Source organism: Scomber japonicus, chromosome 18 (genome assembly GCF_027409825.1).
Source record: "Scomber japonicus isolate fScoJap1 chromosome 18, fScoJap1.pri, whole genome shotgun sequence".
Taxonomy (NCBI): domain Eukaryota; kingdom Metazoa; phylum Chordata; class Actinopteri; order Scombriformes; family Scombridae; genus Scomber; species Scomber japonicus.
In genome coordinates, this window is record NC_070595.1 from 30,039,805 (window position 1) to 30,044,447 (window position 4,643).

At 46.0% G+C, this 4,643-nt stretch overlaps 1 protein-coding gene across 1 annotated transcript in view; it reads left to right on the plus strand.

The window, feature by feature from the left end:
• Positions 1–1,449: 1,449 nt before the first annotated feature.
• Positions 1,450–4,643, plus strand: part of LOC128379386 (nucleoside diphosphate kinase B-like) — a 5,891-nt gene continuing 2,697 nt past the window's right edge. The window contains exon 1 of the mRNA XM_053339002.1: positions 1,450–1,505. The gene's annotated coding sequence lies outside the window, so the exon portion shown is untranslated. The remainder of the gene's footprint in view (positions 1,506–4,643) is intronic.

Below are 4,643 nucleotides of genomic sequence, written 5' to 3' on the forward strand. Positions count from 1 at the left end.
TTATTAAGGTATAAAATGGTGATAATGGTAAAAACACTTAAATGTGTTATTTAACATAGTAAAGTGAAACATTCTGCTCATTAATATCACACATACTAGTTTCTAAACTGATTTTTATCATTTCTATCAAAGTATAAACCACAAGCTTCAATTCTACCAATTAAAGGCTCATATACAATTAAACAACCACCTTAACTACTCCCTTATTTCCTTCCTTCCTTCCTTTCTTCCTTCCTTCCTTCCTTCCTTCCTTCCTTCCTCCTCTCCTAGATTCCTTCCTCTTTTCGTCCTTACTCCTTTCTTTCCTTCCTTCCTTCCTTCCTTCCTTCTTTCCTTCCTTCCTTCCTCCCTCCCTCCCTCCTTACTCCTTTCCTTCCTTCCTTTTTTCCTTCTGCCTTTCCTTCATCCCTTCCTTCTCTCCTAAATTCCTTCCTCTTTTCGTCCTTACTCCTTTCTTTCCTTCCTTCCTGCCTTCTTTCCTTCCTTCCTCCTCCCTCCCTCCTTACTCCTTTCCATCCTTCCTCCCTCCCTACCTTCTCTCCTTACTTCCATCCTCTTTTCCTCCTTACTCCTTTCCTTCCTTCCTTCTGTCCTTCCTTGACCCGAGGACAACAGGAGGGTTAAAATGAGGTGAAATTTAAATCAAAACTGATAAAAGATTTCTAGTTTCTCCTCATTTATATTTAAGCTTCCTGTTTGTTGTGTGACAGCTTTGGATTTATTTCATCTAATGAAATTAATCTGGCTGCAATCACTGCTGTCAACTACAAATCCCAGCATGCATTGCTTCTGATTATGATGGCGGTGAACTTAAATGTTGATTATTTGTAAGAAGAAAAAGAAAAAAGAAACTTGTTGGATTTTATGATTTTTGGAGCTCAGCAGCTGTGACCTACTGAACTGATCTCCATAGCAACAGACACCGAGGCTCATGGGTAGTTGTACTATTTAGGGACACACAACAAACTACACACAACAAACTACACACAACAAACTACACACACGTCACGTCTGAAGGAATGAAACGTGTGGAGAGAGAATTTATGAAATGTTCCAGCTTGTTCACTTTTTCAGTCGTGTCTTACTTTAAATTATCCAAGATCACTCTCAAGGTCTAAAACTCACACACACACACACACACACACACACACACACACACACACACACACACACACACACACACACACACACACACACACACACACACACACACTGGAGGACTGATCTGATCCATCAACACAGATTCATACAGGCATCCTTTACGCACGCACACATGCCACTGCCCCCCCCACCCAACAATGCACACACACACACATTTTTGCGCCCCCCCCCCCCTCCCTCCTCCCCGCTCCACCCCCCTCCCTCCCCGCTCCGCCCCCCCCACCCCCTGCTCCGCCCCCCCCACAGTGAACCCTTTAAATAGAGCTCCTCTTTGGCTGTTAGACCTCGGTGATTGCATCTCTGCAGCTGGTCTTCACAAGTTCTCCTCAACTCCCAAAACCAAGGTAGATACACACACACACACACACACACACACACACACACACATACACACAGATACATATACACACACATACACACATACAGAGACTCACACAGACATACACACACAGACAGAGACTCACTCACACAGACAGACACACACTCACACAGACTCACAGACACAGACACACACTCACACAGACACACACACACACACTCTCACAGACTCACTCACACACACAGACACACACACACACACTCTCACACTCACACACTCACAGACACACACTCACAGACTCACACACACAGACTCACACACTCTCACACAGACACACACTCACACACTCTCACACACACACAGACAAACACACAGACTCACACTCACACAGACTCACACAGACTCACACACTCTCACACAGACACACACTCACACAGACACACACACACACACACACACTCTCGCAGACTCTCACACACAGACTCATACAGACACACACTCACACAGACACACACTCACACAGACACACACACACACACACAAACACACTCACACACACACTGCTCTTATCACTTATTTATTATTTAATAGAAATAAAACAGAGCCTTAGCCACTACAGCATGTGTGTGTGTGTGTGTGTGAGTGTGTGTGTGTGTATATGTGAGTGAGTCTGTGAGAGTGTGTGTGTGTGTGTGTGTGTGAGAGTGTGTGTGTGAGTCTGTGTGTCGTCCTGCAGCAGCCCATGTGCTTCTGCTGCACTGACACGCTGGACGTCTGCAGACAGCTGCAGGTGCATGTGAAGTCCCGCCCTCCTAGGCCTCTGATTGGCTCTGCCTCTGATATTTTTACTCTAAGCCAACCATCTCACCCCTCATGCCCAAACCTAACCAATCAGTCTGCCTCGCTGGACTGCAAGGCATTCTGCATCTTAAACATCGACTTACTAAAATCACACTGGCTCTGGTCAATCAATCAATCTTTATTTATAAAGCACCAAATCACAACAGAGTCATAGAGAGAGGAAGGAGAGGAGAGAGGAAGGAGACAGAGGAAGGAGAGGAGAGAGAGGAAGGAGACGAGAGAGAGGGGAAAGAGAGGAGAGAGAGAGAGAGAGGAAGGAGACAGAGGAAGGAGAGGAGAGAGGAAGGAGACAGAGGAAGGAGAGGAGAGAGGAAGGAGAGGAGAGAGGAGAGGAGAGAGGAAGGAGAGGAGAGAGGAAGGAGACAGAGGAAGGAGAGGAGAGAGAGGAAGGAGAGAGAGAGAGGAAGGAGAGGAGAGAGAGGGGAAGGAGAGGAGAGAGGAAGGAGAGGAGAGAGAGGAGAGAAGCACAATGGATATAGATGGATGGATAGAGAGAGGGAGGAGGAGGAGAGAGGAGCCCAGTGCATCATGGGAGTCCCCCGGCAGTCTAAGCCTATAGCAGCATAAACTAGGAGCTGGAACCCCAACTATCAGCTTTATCACAAAGGAACGTTTGAAGCCTACTCTTAAATGTAGAGAGGGTTCTTCCCCCCAGAACCGATCTGGGAGATGGTTCCACAGGAGAGGAACCTGAGAACTGAAGGCTCTGCCTCCTGTTCTACTTTTAGAGATACTAGGAACCACAAGTAGGCCTGCATGCTGGGAGCACAGTGTTCTAGTAGGTTCATAAGGTTCTATGAGCTGGGAGCGCAGTGTTCTAGTAGGTTCATAAGGTTCTATGAGCTGGGAGCGCAGTGTTCTAGTAGGTTCATAAGGTTCTATGAGCTGGGAGCACAGTGTTCTAGTAGGTTCATGAGGTTCTATGAGCTGGGAGCACAGTGTTCTAGTAGGTTCATAAGGTTCTATGAGCTGGGAGCACAGTGTTCTAGTAGGTTCATAAGGTTCTATGAGCTGGGAGCACAGTGTTCTAGTAGGTTCATAAGGTTCTATGAGCTGGGAGCACAGTGTTCTAGTAGGTTCATAAGGTTCTATGAGCTGGGAGAACAGTGTTCTAGTAGGTTCATAAGGTTCTATGAGCTGGGAGCACAGTGTTCTAGTAGGTTCATAAGGTTCTATGAGCTGGGAGCACAGTGTTCTAGTAGGTTCATAAGGTTCTATGAGCTGGGAGAACAGTGTTCTAGTAGGTTCATAAGGTTCTATGAGCTGGGAGCACAGTGTTCTAGTAGGTTCATAAGGTTCTATGAGCTGGGAGCACAATGTTCTAGTAGGTTCATAAGGTTCTATGAGCTGGGAGCACAGTGTTCTAGTAGGTTCATAAGGTTCTATGAGCTGGGAGCGCAGTGTTCTAGTAGGTTCATAAGGTTCTATGAGCTGGGAGCACAATGTTCTAGTAGGTTCATAAGGTTCTATGAGCTGGGAGCACAGTGTTCTAGTAGGTTCATAAGGTTCTATGAGCTGGGAGCGCAGTGTTCTAGTAGGTTCATAAGGTTCTATGAGCTGGGAGCAAAGTGTTCTAGTAGGTTCATAAGGTTCTATGAGCTGGGAGCACAGTGTTCTAGTAGGTTCATAAGGTTCTATGAGCTGGGAGCAAAGTGTTCTAGTAGGTTCATAAGGTTCTATGAGCTGGGAGCACAGTGTTCTAGTAGGTTCATAAGGTTCTATGAGCTGGGAGCACAGTGTTCTAGTAGGTACATAAGGTTCTATGAGCTGGGAGCACAGTATTCTAGTAGGTTCATAAGGTTCTATGAGCTGGGAGCACAGTGTTCTGGTTTGGTTAGGTAAACGTTTGGCTCTGCTCGGTAAACGCCATGTGCTTCAGAACAGCTGCTCTGACTGCTGATATCAGCTGTGAGCCACCTGCTCCTCTCAGCTTCACGTGCACAGCCACCAACACGCAGCGTGGCAGCCGCAGCATTCCTCAAGCTTTGTCCAAAACCATGGCGTCAGCTTTCTGCGCTGAGCTGAGAGGAGGAGGAGAAGGAGAAGAAGAAGAAGAAGAAGAAGAAGAAGAAGAAGAAGAAGAAGAAGAAGAAGGAGAAGAAGAAGAAGAAGGAGAAGAAGGAGAAGAAGGAGAAGAAGGAGAAGAAGAAGAAGAAGAAGAAGAAGAAGGAGAAGAAGGAGAAGAAGAAGGAGAAGAAGGAGAAGAAGAAGAAGAAGAAGAAGAAGAAGAAGGAGAAGAAGAGTTTTTGATTTCACAGCAACAATAAAGCTTCATAGTTTCTCTAATTACAAATAATTTAAT